Genomic DNA, 19,653 nt, shown 5'->3' on the forward strand with positions numbered 1-19,653 from the left:
ACCTAATACACTTCTAAAATTCTGGTCTAGAGCCTGCCTGTAATCTAATATATATAACACAAGTCTTAATACACTTCTTTCCCTTGTGCTGAAGGCAGTAGATTTAGCTGCAGGCAGTTTCCTGAGCAGCTCTTTTAAGACAAAATTGATCACTTATAAAATTGTTTTATAAGTGATTCTTTGTATTTTCACTCCTTTAATGGGGTCTTTAAAAATGTCACTTTCTCTGCCCCACTTCCAAGGAGTAGAGGAAATGTTTAATTAATCAATGTCCTGAAGTGGCTCTCTTGTTAAGCCACTTCACAATATTGCCCAACAAAAAGAGGAAGACTTTGATTCATCTTCAGCCATAACACACACTGGGAATGAACCAAAACAGATTGATCCTACCTACACCAAAAAAAGTAAAAGCCTCTCGGCAGGACTGAAATATGTGAGAGTTATTTCAAACTTGTGTGCTGCCTTTAGTAGGCTGGAAGAGACTTTTCTGGCCTGGGGTGTCAATCTATCCAGCAGTAACTCTAATTAGTTACTACAGTTCTTGCTTGCTTCCAGTTCCAAAGACAGCCACACCTCTCTACTTAACTGGTAGTTAGTTAGTTAGTTACCAGTAGCAATGAGTACAGTTAGAATGTAGTGTGCAGGAGTCTGTTGGGAACAGGCTATGAGTTTGTTGAGGCCTGTTGCTGTAAGAAGTCATTTTTGTACAGTATGCTGCTTTTGATCTGTTCGTAAGTAAATGGAACTTTTTATTCTTTCTCTTACCAAAGAGAGTGAGTTATTGAGACGATAATTGCCAGCTGATGGGCAAAAAGGTGTGGTCTACTCTGGGGAGACTTGAAGTTAATTCTGCTCTGTGAGTCCCAGCACTTCTTCTGTGAAGCTAGAGCAATTTTAACCAGAAACCCAAAACTTTGCAACAAAAGGTGTTGGTAGGAATTCTTTGATTGTTGTCTTTAGGAGCAAACTGCAGCAGACCAAACAGTGGGCTAAATGTCCATGTGGTCAGGCTTATTGTCATTCTACAGCAAGATCATATAATAAAAGAAGAGAATTTTCTCCAGCTGTTAGGTAAAGCCACCCCAATTATTTTATTTATTTATTTATAGGCTGCTTTTCTCCTGATAAGGAGACTCAAGTCAGCTCATGGTATTAAAAAGAATAGAATTATAAACACAATGAATTAGACATTGAAAAATTAAACTTTAATACTGATTGAAATAAACTGAATAATTTAAAACATTTAAAATTTAAAAAACAAAATTAACTAAAATGACATTTAAGGGTTAAGTCATAATTGTTAAAAGCCTGCCTGAAGAGATGGGCCTTCAGCTGTTGTAGGAAGGATAAAAGGGAGGAAGCCAACCTGACCTCCCAAAGGAGAGCATTTCATAACATGGGAGCAGCCACAGGGAAGACCCTTTCTCTTGTCCCCATCAACTATCCCTGCACTGGCAATGGGACCAAGAGGAGAGCCTCCTCTGCTGATCTTACGAGCCAAGAAGATTCATATAGGGAGATGCAGTCTTCTGTTTTCCACTTGTTCCTACCACTCCAGTGCATCATCTAAAATCATCTTCCATTTTATTCCTATCAAAACCTTCTAGTTGCTCTCTGATGGTGATCTCCATTGTCAAGTTACCTGTATGTTTCAGGTAAGAATGGAGATGGTTCTAAGAATACTTCTGCATTATATTTTCAAAAGGTGACAGAAACTTTGTGTTGTTGAACTTGCACTTCTTCCCTGAAGACTATGGGCGGATCCTAGATACCTGAAACCACCTCAATTCCTTCTAGAGCTTAATATGACCGTCTTCAGCCTCCTTCACTTTTTGCCCCATGACTACAACCAAACATTCACTACATAACTTAAACCTCAGCCGCCTTGTTCATCTCTGCTTCCCTCTCCTTTTTAAAATGCTTTGGAAACATCTGGTGAAGAGTTCTGGAGCACCTGAAAGCTTGCAAACTATTTTGTGGCCTCATAAAGCTAGTACACTCATGAGGTTTCTAGCATTTTCTTTTGAGCGGTTACTCAGTCTGTGTCATCCAGGCAGCTCAGCAGCTGACCACCATGAGAAGCTCCACAAAGACCTTGCTGACTGCTTGTGGCAGGATTGCGTTTTCTGACTGTTCTTTTGCTCCCACGTAGCAAAATGGATTTGCTGTCACAAGGAGTTGGATAATTAGACTCCCACTCACATTTAGCATTCTTTGTAATTTATTGGCAGGGCTCGTGGCATCTTGTTGTGATGGACAGGTGCTTATTTTCTTATTTTACAGTGTAAGCAGGGAGAATTGGGAACTGCCTGAGACAATAACTCATCCCTTCCAGACCATTAGCAAAACACTTAGCAATGGGAGAATGCCCAGGGAGACAATTTAGATGCCACTCTGAATTCAAACATCCCTTCAGGATCAAAGTCCTTGATGGCCAGAGCTATTAATGGAGGTTGAAAGAGAAGCACAGTTCATGGCTGCACTGATTTTTTTTTTAAATTACAGCCCTTTCGGTGACAAAAACTCAGAACTGCTGTGGAACCTGGAATGCCAAGCAAAGCAAAGGAGCAAGCTGTAAAGCTGGCTGTATCACCTCTTCCCATGGGCTGCCCATTCTTTCGGTTGTGCCTGGCCCTACCACTAGGTAGAGTGAGGCAGCTGCTTCTGAGGGTGGATTCTTAATGTCTTGTAAAGGCAGCAAATTGTTGATTAAGTGATTGCAATTATGATTTTACCTCCAGGAAAGAAGGAAGAATTAATGATGTTGCGGTGGTTGTGACAGAAGGGCCAAAACAACTTGATAGGCTTAGCCTTTATTACACACTATGGCTCCTGATTTGGGAAGAGACTGATATTTGCTCCTTTCTCATAGGCAACACAATGTACTGGACTGACCCTGCTCTTTACAAATATATCATTCTGTGGTACTAAATCAGGGGAAGACGACTTTCTTCAAAACGTGCTTCAGTTTAGAAGGCTGTTCTTGTATCAGCTCTGAGCTTTGGCTGACACTGGCCCACAGGAAAGCAAATCCTGAGGCCAAGGAGATCCTTCAGCATACAGTCATGGCCTACTAGGCTGGGTCAGGTTGACCTTTTCTGCTGCTACTTCTCAGAATCAAAGCTGAATACAAGGCAATGCTAAGGGGTGGTGGCAAGATGAAGGAGCTTGTTTGCTTGTATTCCTCAGAAGGAGCACGGGCAGCTTGGCGCCAGCTGTCTATGATGCTCCTCCAGGTGATCCCATCACCTAGAATTTCATTGACTAAATAAATAAAATAATATGAAGTGGGTTGACAGTCAGGAAAAGAAGTACTCCCAGGGAGTAACCCATCACTACTCATAGTTCTTCCAGGAGGGAATTAACACGGTATTCTGCCTCACATCAGTCAAATCTTAGGCTGTGTCACAACATTACACAGTAGCTATAATTTATGTTCACAGACAAGCTCTACACTTTAGGCAAAGGTTAGAGTTCATGCAAACAAAGAGAATGTGTGTGGTAGGATGGCCACGCCCACAGCTTCTCCTCGAGGAAGGACAGCTAAAATACTGGCAATTTTCCTTCTGATGGCACCCTTCGTTTGAACGGCCATACAGTCCCTGTCAGACTTAAAGCTAAGGCATTGAAAGTGATCACAGACCTTGATGTTAACACTGAACAATGAATACCTTGGCAGTAGACTCAGCAAGCACAGAAGTCAGCTGGTCACCACCTGCCCTATTCGCTTGAGAGGCATTGCTGTTGTGTTTAAGTTATAAAACTCATTTCTAATTTTGCATCTGTACCTATAAATCAGCATATGCAATGTTATGCCAATCAGTGTCCTACTTTATTCTCCTTTGCCCTCCATTTGGTGATGCATAAAGCATTCATGAGTCCACATCAGCAGCAAAACATGGAACAGGGGCAGTCAGACTAGGAGTGCAGCCAAGGGCAGATTTGCCCATGCCTCTTGAGTACAGAAATTCCTGAGGCCAGCTCTGTTCCCTGAGGCAATTTCTGTTGCTCCTGGCATGTTTCAACAAAGGAACTCGGGAGGCAGTGACATCCCTTGCATTCACAAAGCCAACACTCCACATCCTGTTGTTGGAAAAGAAGCTGACAGAGGCTGAGCGGAGAACATTCTGTGTTCTGAGCTGACAGCTGTCACTCTGCAAGACTAACTGTGCTCTTGTGTTAACATTTTCTCAGTTGTTCTTGCTGGAGGCAACCAACTATTTTACCAAATCTGTTGGTTCCCTGTCTTATATGATTCCCAACGAGTCATCCACGTGCAGTATAAGGAAATTGTGTAAGGAAATACACACACACACACACACACACACACACACACACACACACACACACACACACACACACACACACACACACACACACACACACACACACACACACACACACACACACACACACATGTGGGCATATGCACCAGGTTTTGGAACTCACCCTACCTAACACAGTGAATTACAATAATATTAATTATTAGGTGCCTAAAATCAGCTTTGCTACATATCATTGGCCCCTCCTACAGACCTGAAAACTTCAGATAAAGCAAAGCAAAGTGTGCTACATATATGTGACCCACAGTGCTTAAAACCATCCCTGGGCGGTTTACAATTTTAATTATGCAGGCTAAACATTGCCCTCACCCCCAGGAGTTGGGTACTCAATTGACTGACCTTGGAAAGATAGACGTCTAAGTCAATCTAAGATCGAACTCAGGTTGTCAGCAGAGTCTTGACTACAGTTTAACCACTGTGCCATGGGGCTTCATAATAATAAGGGGCCTTTTAGATTATGGGCCAGCAATTTTTTAAAAAATGGCACCTTCCGAGTAACAGAGCAGTTAACCGGCAGGAATGAAATGGGAACTCTCAGAGGCATTAGGAAACAGATATCTTTGAGAATTGTGCATTTGACTGGCTGCTTGGATTTGAGGTCTGGAGCAGATGGGAGCAGGTAATCAAGAAATGATTGGGATATAAATGCAATTTGCTCAGAAAATCCCCCACCTCCATAATTATTTTGGCTTCTTTTTGATTTAACACTCAAATCTTTCAAATTCCACTTGAAATGAGAACAGTCCCTGGTAGTGACTCAATTTCAGATGTAATAAGCTTCAGAATTAATCATTCTGCTATAGGCAAGTGTTGCTTCCTAATCACCTCCCATCCTCTTGAATCTTGAGGGACTCAAAACTTAATGGAAGTTTTGTTTCAAACAGAGCATGATGTGAAAGATAACATTTTTTCTTCCTTGAGCTTGGCTAAACAACAACAACAACAACAACAACAACAACTGCATGCTGTGTTCAGTTGATTCTGACTTGTGGCAACTGTTTGTAGGGTCTTCTAGGTACAAAGTAGTTGGGAGTGGTTTCCTATTCCTGTCTTCTGGGGGTGCCCTGGGACTGTGCAGCTTGCCAAAGGCTACACAGGCTAATTTTTCTCTGAGAATACATGATGCGGAATTAGACTCTCAACCTCTGGCTAGGAATATATTTATTTTACATATTTTCCAAGAAGGTTGGAACAGGTTGATAGGCCAGAAGAAAGATCTATTGTTTCCTGCCATTGAAATGTGATTGTTTCCATGTCCTTCCATCCCATGTTCTTACATATTGCTGCTCTTATACTGTGTTGTCATCAATGCTACTATTATTATTAGTGGCAATAATGTTACAGCACTTTCCAAAATAAAGTACTGTATTTGCAAAGAGATCTTCTATAGCATCATAGTACTATGACAGTTTGTGTACTCCAGGAACAGCAAGTGCAGAAAAATGCTGAATATGTTTTTTTTAATTTATTTTTTCTTGAACATAATTCCCAGCATCATCCCTCTGTCTGCTACTTGCGTTCTTTACACAGCTGGGCTGTATACATCAACACTGGCATGTGTTACTATAAACACTAAAGTGACAAATGCTGCAACTTGTCCTTTCTGGGTGCAGAATGAAACAGGCATCAGGGTTTCCCTGGCAGAATGTTCTGCTTGTCTAAGGAAAGATTTCATTATCCCAGCATCTGTGACTGTGCACCAACCTGTCACCAGGAAAAGGTGCAGTAAATCTGCTGGTCACTTGTGTGGTTTATAATACCTCATCACTGGTAAAGGATAACCAAAATGAGACCAGGACCACCTATAAGGAATTTGTTGTGATGCTCCGGAAGGCAAATGAATCCTTTAACAGCAGGAAGCACATTTGGAGTGAGGTTGGATAAAGTAACAGACTGGGATTTGGGGGACCAGGGTTTGAATCCCAGCTTGGTTGTGAGGGGACTGGCACTGATAAAAGGACTCCTTGAATATCATATCCCCTTGAAAATGTTTTCATGGTTGCTATAAGTTGAATGTGGTTTGATGGCCTCCAACACATAAAGCTGTATTAGTCCATTGCAGTGACAATAAGGAAGAAATGTGTGGCATAGTAAAGGCAAAAACCTTTTATGGGATACCAGCTTTCATGGATTACTGCCCATTTCATCAAAAATAGATCCATGCCCCTGATGAAGCAGGCTGTGGTCTGTGTTATCTGCAGAAGTACAGTAGTTGGAGTTCACAAATATGTATGCCAAATAAAAAGTGTCCATGTTTAAAGCTTGAGCAACTCTCTACCATCTTTTCCAAAAATCTGCACATCTGCGGAAATCTCCATAGAGGCTCTCCTATTCCAGTGCTTCTAGCCTTTTGATCAACAGAACCCTGGGATTCCCTATGCCTTTGGTGCCAGCACTTCCTGGTCTGTTAATAATTTTCTTTTCCAGAATTATCAATAGAGTCTACAATGTTCAGGACTCAAAGGAAAGCTTCATTTCGGTGATTTTTTATCTGGACTGGATGACATTGAAGTAGAAACTGAAAAGGAAACATATTTTAAAGTTAAAAGATGGAAGTTCATTTTTGAAGCTAGTAATCCCCTTCCCCCTCCTCTAAAATGTAGAGATAAGGAGGGAAATGACAGAAAAAGGCAGCTTCTTTCCAGTCTAGCTCATTGTAGAAAGCACAGCTAATAATCACAGACATCAGCTTCAGCCTCATTGACATCTAGGGCGAATACCCAGCTCACCCATCCCATGGCTGATCCTAATTCTGGTACTAGAAACCAATGAACCTGGCATTTAAATCTTCTCTAGCATTGGTGGTGGTGGTGTGCCCTGTGTTGTACACTTGAAGACAATGTACTGTACTAGTTGTTCGGAAATGGCATAGACGTTTTCATTCCCCAGCTAGCATTACTTACCCTCCCGCATCCTCCAGTCACTTCACTCTGCCTAATGATGGGACAGGCTTTGCAATATGGGGCTCCAGCTTTAGATTAGATTAGGCATCCTTCAGTCTCGAAGGATGCCTAATCTAATCTATGGTAACATGCTCTATATGGAGGACATAGAATAGCGTCTAGTGTGGCTGAGAAGGCCAATTCGAGAGGGACAATCCCTTCCACACTGAAGACAAATACAATCTGTCCCCTGTCCAGCTCCCTGATTTTCCTGGTTTCGGGATTGTCTCTTTGCATCGGCCTGATGAACAAGGGTCTCTTCAAATTGGGAGAGGCCATGATACACCGCCTGCCTACAGGCTGAACACTCAGATCTCAAGGTTTCCCATCTGTTGAGATCCATTCCTAAGGCCTTCAGATCCTGCTTGCAGATCTCCTTGTATCGCAGCTGTGGTCTCCCTCTGGGGCGATTTCCCCAGGGGCTCCAGCTACTACCAACTCATAAGGAAACAGGGCAACATCTCCCTAAAGGAATGGATCTGCTAAATACTTGACAGTTTTCATAGCAAGGGGTGAGATGTAAATCAGCTAGGCTTGCTGTAGATAGCGAGCTAACTCTGATTAACTGCTATTAACAGTTTAAATATTGATTAACTCTGATTAGCTGCTATCAGTTTTAATATGCTGGTACGCAGAGTTGTGTTGTGATTCATTATTATCACTTCTAATGTCTTCCATAAGTCTGTCATTATGTTATGCCGGTTAATATGCGCTGACAGCAGAAAAATGGCATGTATATCTAACTATGAACAAATTGTCCTTGTTGTTCTGTGATTCAATTTACAGCAGTACTAATAGGGCTTTCCAGGTACATGAATGTTCAGTGACTGATTTACTATTGCCAATTCCCAATGAATTTCCTTGCCTTGGTAGAGATTTGAACCCGAGTCTCCTGAGTCATAATCTAACTCTCTACCCATTATGCCACCCTGGCTGTCATTGAGAAATATTATGGGAGGGAGGGTGTTGCTGGCTTTAGAGGTCTGGGCTTGGTGAGGGTATAGCAGAGCAGAGTTTCAGCAGTGGTCTGCTAGAGTGGAGGTCCTGTGTTCTTTAGCTGAACAGGGGCCACCAGGAATTGTGGAGGCATCTGACGTGGGAATGAATGCATGGTTGGAAGTAGAACTTGGAAAAGCTGCTGTTTGGGACCTGGCCCCAGAATCCCTAGCTAGCTGGCGAGGTGATTTGGGGAACTGTAGTCAAATAGATTTGTAGTATAACAACAACAACAACAACAACAACAACAACAACAACAACAACAACAACAACAACAACAACAACAACAACAATAACAACTTCCTCATGTTTTAGTCTGCTGTTAAGAAAGGAGGACAAGAGTGGCTAACATTGTACCTTTTGTGAAGTAACATGCATCCCATGATATCCTAAACCATTGTGAGGGTTAAATTCCTGGTTGCTGAAGATTGCTTGATTCCCCAAAGTCTGTGCATCAGTGCTGACTTCTCCCTGAGCAACCCAGCTATGATTAGATTGAGATGCTGGAATTGTATTGATTTTGACGGTTAGCAAAGCTGTTGTCATTAAGTTAAAAGACGCTTGAGCGATCGCAGGCAGCTGAGGTGCGGACTGCCTTCCAGCATAGTTCAAATAGCTGAATTTTAGAGAAGGGCATTAGCTACTCCCTACAAAGCAGCTGCATTAGACCCAGACATGCTTGGCGAGCTTCATCAATGTTTAATGCAGTGAGCAGGGGTCGTCGCTTCAGCCCACTTCAAAAGCCAGGGCTCGGTTCACCGAGTGGGAGACTAATGAACGGCATTCTCACTTTCTCTCCAGTGACCTTGAAAGAACAGTGACATTGACTTCCTGAGTGACAGGAAAAGAGTGACAGGAAAAGAGTGACAGCTGGGGTCACAGATCACCTGCAAACAGGCTACACTTTCTCACAACTGGCGTACCTGTGTTAATGCTCATTAGTGGACTTCCGTCCTTTCTGGGATAACAAGAATTTGCCCATACTATACATTGTTCCCTTTTCACCGAAAGAAAACTAACCGACAAAGGAGATTCTGCCCGTCTCAGGTCCCATGCCCTGAGGCTGAGGGCCTGGCCTAATGAGAATTAGGACATTGGTAAGAGAAACCTTTACTGTGCCCTTTGCATATATTACCTGGATTATTCAGTAGGCCCAACTATTGTTAGCATTGTATTTCAGATAGGAGGCTGGGAGACCCTGCCTTGCCCATGGCTGCCTCCTAAACTGAGGTGGAAGTGGGATTCAAACAGGAGATGTGACCTCATTTCAGACATCCTTGCTGGAGAGAAGATGTCAGCTCTCTGTTTGCCACAGGGCAATGTGCCCCTTGAGCATCCCAAGTCCAAGCCAGCTGTCTTCTTCTTTTAATGCTCAGAGACATGTGTGCTCCTCTTAGCTGTCTCCTGTGTGGGGCCAGCCCTACCATTAAACTGAGGCAGTTGCATCTCTCAAGCAGCAGATGCTGGGGTAGGTAGGGAGTATATGCCAGGTGTTGTCGGATGTACCTCTGGATGAGTACTATGTGGCTCATTCACTGCCCTGTATGGTAATCTGCTGCCCCCAACTCTCATCAGAAAACACAGTCCCATCAGCAAGGCTGAAGTAAGACACTCTCATCAGCTTGCATTCATGGAATGGGAAAGGGACTCCATCTTGCCCTTGGCCTCAGGCAACAAAATATCATAGGGGTGGCCCCTGCTCCTGGACATCATTGCTTTGATTCGAGCAGGTGGTCTTGCCTTCGGGCTATACCAGCCCAATCTCTGCCTCCTGGAGTAACTTAACTGGTGGGTTTCCTGCTGATTGCTGAGCCCTCGTTTTAAAGGTACAAGACGGGTAAATGTCTCGCTATGCCCAGAATCCCCTGTTAGCATAAAGCAAAAAAAAAAAAGCAAGGTTTACTGCTGATACAGAGAATGCTTTTCAGGGTCTGGAATGCAGCACTCCTGAATGTTGTTAAGGCAGGACAAGAGAAGAGAAGAGAGCCATTTGCCAAAATTGAATGCACATTTTATTCAATGGAGCCGAACTCTTCAAAAGTCAGTTTAAATATCACTTGAGCCTAAGGACACATGAGGTTTAAATTGGTTTGTGCTCAGATTGGTCTCTAATGCAAATGTGAAACCAGCATTGACAAGAGCATACATTTGATTTCTCCTCCCCATTCTGCCCTGCATTAACAAGATTCACACTGGGGGAGGGGAGGGAGAAATATGAGATGAGCAGCTTGAATGCACTTTTTAGTCTTGGCGGTGCAAATTATCTGCACAGGGGAGGACAAACTCAAAGATCTCCCATGATGAATGCAAAGCAGTTGCAGAGCAACCCTCTTTGCCCTATCAAAAAGTCAAGACCTGGGGGAAGGTAGAGAGCACATGGAGTATGAGCCCCCTGTCACACTGGCCGACTGCCCAGTAAGACATTTAGGCTAATGACTGTTGAGATCTGCAGCTAAAATCTACAACTACTGCCCTGGCCTTTCCACAAAATTTGTAGGACGTAGTGTAGATGAAAATGGGAATGTCATGGATGGCAACACAGATGGGAATGAATACTAGAATTACAGTACAGCTGAGAGTTAGGGAGTGGACTATTCAATTCTTCACCAAACTTCTGGTTTATGAATGTGGGATATTGTGCTTCTGTAACCATGACTCAAAAAGCTAGAGAAATGGCCCAATAATTGCTGCACAACATCGTGCCCATGTTGCCAGCAGGAAAAAGGATGCCAAGTTTTGCATAGCAAAGGGCAGCCTGAATGTTGGCAACACCAATGGCAGCACTCAAGATGGTCTACAGCAGGCTTGTCCAACCTGTGGCCCAGCTCGTAATGCGGCCCAGTGCAATTTTTTTATTTTAAAAGAAATTCCAAAGTTTCAAGTTACACTGCCGGCGCTTGCGGCCAGAATGCGGCCGGGGCACGTCATAATGGTGGGGGGGAGAGGGAAGGAAGGAAGGAGTGGGAGGGGAGGGGAGAGGGGGGCTGCGTGACTGCATTGCGCCATCCCCGTCAATAGGTGGACCCCCTCCCGGCCCCATAAAGCCACCAGAGTCATAGGTGGCAGCCTCTGCTGTCTGAGATCGCAGCTGCCAGTAAGCGCGCTTGGAGTGGGGCTGTGGAGGACGGCTAGGGCTGCCCATGCGGCCCAAACCAAATTTATGTGCAGCCCAAACCAAATTTTCATCTTCTAATGTGGCCCAGGGAAGGTGAAAGGTTGGACACCCCTGGTCTACAGGATACTCTCTTCTGCTCACTACCATCCACAAAGGGACACCACATAAGGGAAGTCCCAGAAGCTGACTCCCCCTTTTTAAAAAAATCAGTTAACCATTTCTCACCCAAAGGCAAAGCGATTGTCCAGACAATTTTTCAACAAGTGTAAATGGTAGTGAGAAGAAGAGCGAATTTGACGCACACAGCAAGAGCAGACTTTCTGCTACATTTGTGCCAAATTTGGTGCTGATCTGAGGCCTGGTTTCATAGTTACATTTTTTTGGGGGGGGCACCCCTATTTTTTGACTTGGATTACAGAATGCTGAGTCCTGCTGTCTCTTTAGTGGGAATGAGCCTTCTAAAGTGACCCTTCTATCTGCTGGGGAATTGCTCCAGACTGGGCCCAAAAACAGAAGCTCTATAGCTGGACCAAGTCTGGAGTACATTTCCCCGTGCATTGAATAATCACCAGGGAAATGATCACATGAAAGTGCTCCAGAAATAGTTCACACTGCAATCTATTTTCCTATGTGACCACACCCAATTTGTCTCTTTTTGAAGTTTTAGTGGTCTAGTAAAGATACGAATCCACCTTTGTTTTGGGATTTTGCACAAAAACCACATGCTTTTCAATTTTTAATAAAATTACATTTACAATACCAAAAAATCAAAATTGTCCCTTGTTTGGTTGCCATAAATATAAGGCAGTTGCTCTTTTGTTATTGGTAAAATAACCAGTTATTTGACAGGCACATATCTAAGCAAGTCGGGGCTTCACCCTGAAAACTTTGGGGCATTTTTCTCCCCAAAGTGCTCATGGACTATGAATCCATCCTGGTTATTTGCAACTAGTTATTGCCAAGTTCTGGTTGCAAAAAGAGCTTTTTCCACAAAGGTCTGCTTCCTGTCGGCAAAAAACTTATTTGTGACCTCCTGCAAGGTGAAGACAGCAGCTGACAAATCCATCTGTTGCCTGCATGTACATGTATTTTATTTATGTATAACCGAGAAGCATTTTAGCTCATTTTTCAGCCTATAAAATGCCTCCAGGGTACCTCACCGTAAGGCTTCTTGAAAATCCCTTCAGAGCAGGCATATACCAGCTATAGACAACAGGCTCCACATCAGCCATGTCCTCAGAGTCTTCCTGAACAGCCTGGGGTGGGTGCCCTGACCCCTCAATCCTCCTCCCCACCCCCACCCCCACCCCGCTTCCTGTACACAAGGCAAAAAGAGTCATCCCTGTCAATTCTGTGATTCTTGGCCACCCACCACACAGCTGCTCCCTGGAAGAGAGAATGGCTCTCTTCGCACAGTCTGCTCCCCAGCAGAACCTCCTGAGTTTCAGGGCTGACTAAACGTGTTCAGAAAAAGGACACCTTGGTGCCCCTTCTTTCCCAGCAGGATTACTGGGAGGAAGGTGAATGCAGAATTTAGAGTAACCAACGAAATGTCCCTGCAAAGTCCCACGTCCTTCTAGGAGCACTCTGGCTGCAAAATCAAGCCCAAAAGGAGAAAGCGAGGGGGGGGGATGAGAGAGGACAAACAAAAATACTCTTCCAAAATGCAGCTTTTAGCTCTCTCAAGGAACTCGCCACAACACTCATTTGTTTCTCTATTAAGGCAGCAGATGGCAAAGTGCTAATGAATGTGAAAGACACGGAGATTTGCTGTGAACAAACGGAATGAGGCTGGGAGAAGAGGAATCAAGGAGGTTTTGAAGAATGTTGCAGATCTGAGGAAAAGTTAATCAAAACTCCCACAAATTCTGCCACCCCTTCTGGCAAGAAAGAAGAGGAGTCCAAGGGAAGCGGGTAGAAGGAGAACGGCCACAGTAATCAGGCCCTAATGGAGCTGTTGAGCTGATTGTGAGACTGGGGGGGGGGGGGTGTTAGAGAAAGGAGTCTCGTGCTGGAGTGCCGTCCTTTCTACAGACCACTGAGAGGGAAAGCCAGACCTCGCCCACTCCAGCTCCCCACAGAAGAGAACAACAGGGTACTAACACCCCGGGCTTGGAGAGGGAATTGTGTGGGTTAATGGTAGCTGTTCAAACAGAGGATTTGGTGGGAATAGGAAGAGCAAAGAGGGTGGAGATTGAGACAGGAACAGCGGAAATAAAAGGGAGAGAAAGCCCATTGCCACCAGGATGGGAATGGGCATGGTTACAAGACCCATGGACTGGAGAATGGGAGCGGCTGCAGGGACCTAAAGAAGAGGCTGACTACCAACACAGGAGAGAGGATCCCCCTAGACCAAGGCCCAAGAGTGGCGGAAGAGATTGAGGGAGGAAAAGGAAAAGGTGGAAAGAGAGAAAAGGGAAAGATTGGCATGGAGGGTAGAGGAGATGAGGAGGAGAGGATACCGGGAGGACCCTGGACGACCCTTTCCCCAACAAGAGATGCCGGGGGGATCGACCCCACAGAGGACGAGGCCGTTCCCCTATTGGAAAGAGAGGTCAGAGAGGCTTTGAAAGATTACATGATGGACTGGGTAGCCGGGACCGTGGAACAACAATGAAACCAACCCCTTTTTGAATGACACTTAGGTACCCCTATCTGACCCATTGGTGGCAGGCGACAAATTATGGAACAATTGTTTGGACACTGATTTCTTGCTGAATACTCCAATAAACCTTTCCCCTGGTTCAAAGTTGAAAAAGACTCCTGGTCTTGTTGTGGAGACTGAAGACTTAAAATTTGAACCCTCACACTGATCCAGTCAGTATCAAGAAGCAGAAGAAGAGCACACAAGGAAGGCTGATTTCTGCAATGAGTGGCAGCCATTCATTGCCTATCACCCTGAGCGCTATGATCCCAACCCCCCAGAGCATGTCTTTACTTCCACGTAGCACAGTTTGGGATTGTGTAGGCATCCTTCAGTCTCGAAAGACTATGGTAGCGTGCTCTGTATGGAGGACTTGGAACAGCGTCTAGTGTGGCTGAGGAGGCCAATTCGAGAGTGACAATCTCTTCCACACTGAAGACAAATCCAATCTGTCCCCTGTCCAGCTCCCTGGTTTTGCTTCCTTTGTGACTTCCTCTTTGCCTCGGCCTGCTGGACAAGGGTCTCTTCAAATTGGGAGAGGCCGTGATGTACCGCCTGCCTCCAGGCTGAACGATCAGATGTCAGAGTTTCCCATCTGTTGAGGTCTATTCCTAAGGCCTTCAGATCCCGCTTGCAGATATCCTTGTATCGCAGCTGTGGTCTCCCTCTGGGGCGATTTCCCTGCACTAATTCTCCATATAGGAGATCCTTTGGAATCCGACCATCAGCCATTCTCACAACGTGCCCAAGCCAGCGTAGACGTCGCTGTTTCAGTAATGTATGCATGCTGAAAATTCCAGCTCGTTCTAGGACTACTCTATTTGGAACTCTGTCCTGCCAGGTGATACCAAAAATCCGTCGGAGGCAACGCATATGGAAGGTGTTCAGCTTCCTCTCCTGCCGGGCACAAAGTGTCCAGGACTCACTGCAGTACAGGAGTGTGCTCAGGACACAGGCTCTATAGACCTGGATCTTGGTATGTGTTGTCAGTTTCTTATTGAGCCATACTCTCTTTGTGAGTCTAGAGAACATGGTGGCTGCTTTCCCAATGCGGTTATCCAGCTCGACATCTAGAGAGAGGGTGTCAGAGATGGTTGAGCCAAGGTACACAAAGTCATGAACAACCTCCAATTCTTGTGTGGAGATGGTAATAGAGGGAGGAGAGTCCACACCCTGGCCCATGACTTGTGTTTTCTTCAGGCTGATTGTTAGTCCAAAGTCTTGGCAGGCCTTGCTGAAACGATTCATGAGTTGTTGGAGGTCTTCAGCAGAGTGGGCAACAATGGCTGCATCGTCTGCAAAGAGGAAGTCCCGCATGCATTTCAGTTGGACTTTGGTCTTCGCTCTCAATCTAGAGAGATTAAAGAGCTTTCCATCTGATCTAGTCCGGAGATAGACACCTTCTGTTGCAGTTCCAAAGGCATGCTTCAGCATGACAGCAAAAAAGATCCCAAAAAGTGTTGGTGCAAGGCCACAGCCCTGTTTCACTCCACTTCGGATGTCAAAGGGATCTGATGTTGAGCCGTCAAAAACTACAGTGCCTTTCATTCCATCGTGGAAGGACCTGATGATGTTAAGGAGACGAGGTGGACATCCAATCTTGGGAAGTATTTTGAAAAGGCCATCCCTGCTAACCAAGTCAAATGCTTTTGTAAGGTCTATGAAGGCCACTAAGAGTGGCTGTTGTTGTTCCCTGCATTTCTCCTGCAACTGTCGGAGGGAGAATACCATGTCAGTGGTGGATCTATTAGCTCGAAATCCACACTGTGATTCTGGATAGACTCTGTCTGCAAGCACCTGGAGCCTCTTCAGCACAACACGGGCAAGCAGCTTCCCTACAACGCTAAGAAGAGAGATAGTTATTGCAGTCGCCCCTGTCACCTTTGTTCTTGTACAATGTGACAATGTTTGCATCCTTCATGTCCTGTGGTACTCCACCTTCCCTCCAGCAGAGACAAAAGATTTCATACAGTTCGGTGATGACGATCTCCTTACTGCATTTCAGGACTTCAACAGGGATGTTGTCCCTTCCAGGTGCCTTGCCGGAGGTGAGGGAATCCAAGGCCGCATTTATTTCTGCTAGGGTTGGTTCACTGTCCAGCTCTTCCAAGACAGGCAGGCACTCAATGTTATTTAATGCTTCTTCGGTTACTACATTCTTTCTGGAATATAGCTCGGAGTAGTGCTGCACCCAGCGTTCCATCTGCTGTGCTCGGTCCTGGATGATCACACCTGTAGCAGACTTCAAGGGAGCAGATTTCTTCTGTAATGGACCTAAGGCCTGCTTGATACCATCATACATTCCTTTGATGTTACCTGTGTCTGCTGCTATCTGTATCTGAGAGCAGAGCTGAAGCCAATAGTCATTGGAGCATCTCCTGGCAGCCTGTTGGACTTGGCTATGAGCGGCTCGAAGAGCTTGCAGGTTGTACTCGCTAGGACAGGTTTTGTATGCTGTTAGAGCTCTTCTCTTATCCTCAATGGCTGGCATTAACTCCTCCGAATGGGCTTCGAACCAGTCAGCCATCTTTCTGGTCTTCTTGCCAAAGGTGGACAAGGCGGTGTTGTAGACAGTGTTCTTGAAGTGTTCCCATCGTTCAGGTGCATTTACATTAGCTGGACCTGGAAGGGTTTCCTCGAGTGCTTGGGCAAATTCCTTCACTTTTCTTTGATCGCGAGTCTTGTTGATGTCAATACGTGGTCTTCCTTCCTTTTTCGTGTGATACAATTTCTTTGTTCGCAGTTTTACTCTACTACACACCAGGGAGTGGTCAGTATCGCAATCAGCACTCTGGTAGCTGTGTTTGATCGTAACACTAGGAAGGCTAGAACGTCTAGTGAGGATCAAATCGAGCTGATGCCAATGCTTGGATCTTGGATATCTCCAGGAAACTCTGTGTTGCAGCTTCGTATTAAAGAATGTGTTGCTGACACAGAGACCATAATAACAGCAAAACTCCAGTAAGCGTTGGCCATTTTCGTTCATCTTTCCAATGCCAAAACGGCCTAGACAAGTGGGCCAAGAATTGTAATCAGCACCAACTCTAGCATTAAAGTCTCCAAGAATGAACAGTGACTCTCTTTCAGGGACTTTTTTGATAGTAGCTGCCAGATCGTCGTAGAATTTGTCTTTTACTTCTGTAGTGGATGACAATGTTGGTGCATATGCGCTAATGAGGGTTACTGGTCCTGCTGTTGAGTGGAGCTGCAGAGACAGGATTCTTTCACTCCCCACAGTGGGTGGAACAATGCATCTCAGAAGGGTGTTTCTGACTGCAAAGCCAACACCATACTCCCTGGTCTCATTCGATGGTTTTCCCTGCCAGAAGAATGAGAAGTTTTTTTCTTTGACAGATCCCGAGTCTGGCAGTCTTGTCTCTTGCAGGGCAACAATGTCCATCTGCAGTCTACTCAGTTCCATGTCAATGACAGCTGTCTTGCGCACATCGTCTATTTCTTGCAGGTCGTTAGGAAAGCCGTAGTCAGGAAAGCCAGGGGTCATTGTCCATACATTCCAGGTGCCCAGCTTTAGGGCAGAAGTTTTCTTATGGTTGTTGCATGGTGCACGGTTGTCGATCTGCTTGTCGGGTTTCACCCTAAACCCCACGCACCCCGTGAGGTTAACAGACCGTGGCGAGGTAGCACCTTACTGGCTGGGGGCTGCCCAGCTTAAGGTGGGCGGTATCTACCTAGTGAGGTGCAATGACCTCTCCCACCGTCAGAAGTAGCCCCTGGCGTCCTGCTCTATGCCAATTGAGCAGAGACTTATAACCGGTAACTGCTACTTCCCGTGTTGTTTCGACGCTGTATGCAAAGCTGGAGTGTCCTCTCCAGAGCACGAAGCCTGGGTAAAATAATATGGAGGATAGGCTGTTACCCAAGCAGCAAATCCCCCCTCTCCACGTCGCTGAAATGGTCCAGTGGAAAGGCAAGAGCCAATACAACTGGTTCCAGCAACGTCGCAGGAGTTGGCAGAATGAAAGAAAATGCCTCCGGGACTCCGGCTCCGGATTTTGCCTCGAGGTTATCTCCTGAAGCCTTTTCCATAAGTGGATATAGCCACAAGGCAGTGGAGGTTTAAATTTTCATGTGACACACTCTCCTCCTCATTCTCTTTTTAAAGCTGAAATTCCAAGAAATTTCCAGCCAAGACAGAGGTGCTGGGATATGTAGTGTGTTTTTTAAGTAGTTTTCCTAGTTCTATCCAACATGACTAAACCAAATCTGAGGAAGCCATGCCCTGCTTTACAAGGTTGTTGTTATGTGTCATCATGCCACTTCCAACATAGGTAACTCTGTGCTAAGCCTCTGTCATTAACATCCTTGCTCAGCATTTGCAAACTCAAGGCTGTGACATCCTTTATGACATAAACCTATCTCCTATTTGGTATTCGACTTTTACCAGCATTATTGTCTTTTCCAGTGAGGCTAGTCTTTTCATGATGCGGCCAAAAGTTCAAGTTGGAGTTTGTTTAGCACTCGTTCATTCTGGCAGCCCACGGTATCTGTAATGCTATTCTCCAACAACATTTTTCAGATGAATCAATTTTTTTCCTGTCAACTTTCTTCACTACACAACATGCACATCTGTATTTGGTAATCAGGAATGCCATAGTATGGATCATCTTGGTTTTGGTCTCTAACAAAACAACCTTATATTTGAGATCTTTTCTAGTTCCTTCAAAACTGTCCTTCCAGATCTTAATCTTCTTCTGATTGCTTGCCTGAAATCTCTCTTTGGTTTGATGACTGAACCAAAACATACTAGATCTTTAACAATTTCAATGTCTTCATTCTCAGCATTAAAGTTATGCAATTCTTTAGTCATGATTACCGTATGTTGGACCTTCTTCTGAAACTCTTTGGTTTACTCCAGTAGCCAGCAGATATTTGCAATACGATTTCAAGTGCCTCTTCCTTTTTGGAATCCAGCTTCAATATCAGGCATTTCTTGCTCCATATAAGATAAAATGTAAGAAAGGTGATGCTGAAGGTATTACAACAAATGCTAACGAGTATGACTTTGTTTGCTTGAGAAGTTACAACAAGGATCCTATAGTTACTGCACTTCCTAATATCTCCTTTCTTTGGGACTAGAATGTATATTGAGCATTTCCAATCTGTGGACCATGGTTTTGTTTTCCATACGAGTATTTGTTAGCATATTCTTGTTAGGATTTTGACCGATTCAGTCTCCGTGGCTTGAAATAATGGCATTTCTATTTAAATTATATTGTCCTCTTAAACTTGCATCTATGCTTATAAACAGATATGGGCCAATTTTATGCAGATCTGTGTCCTATGCTATCCTCTTTCTTGGTGCAGTATTTGCTTTCTTCTCGCAATGTGTAAGTGGCTCCTCTATGTTACAGTAGTTGTTTCAAATGTGACCAGAACAATGTTCTTGAAAAGAAGGGACCCCTAATTCATTCACCCTTCACTCCCTTCTGATCTAAATACCTCTTTAAAGCTACTATTAGCACTGCATGTAACTGTAAGAATGCGTCCCTCCCCGCAATTCTGGGACCAAGCAGTGTTCTGTGGATGACTGAAGGAGAGTGTCTCATAAGGTGTAATTTATTTATTGACAATGATTGACAGCTACAGCATTTA

The sequence above is a fragment of the Pogona vitticeps genome, chromosome 2 (assembly GCF_051106095.1).
Source record: "Pogona vitticeps strain Pit_001003342236 chromosome 2, PviZW2.1, whole genome shotgun sequence".
Taxonomy (NCBI): Eukaryota; Metazoa; Chordata; class Lepidosauria; order Squamata; family Agamidae; genus Pogona; species Pogona vitticeps.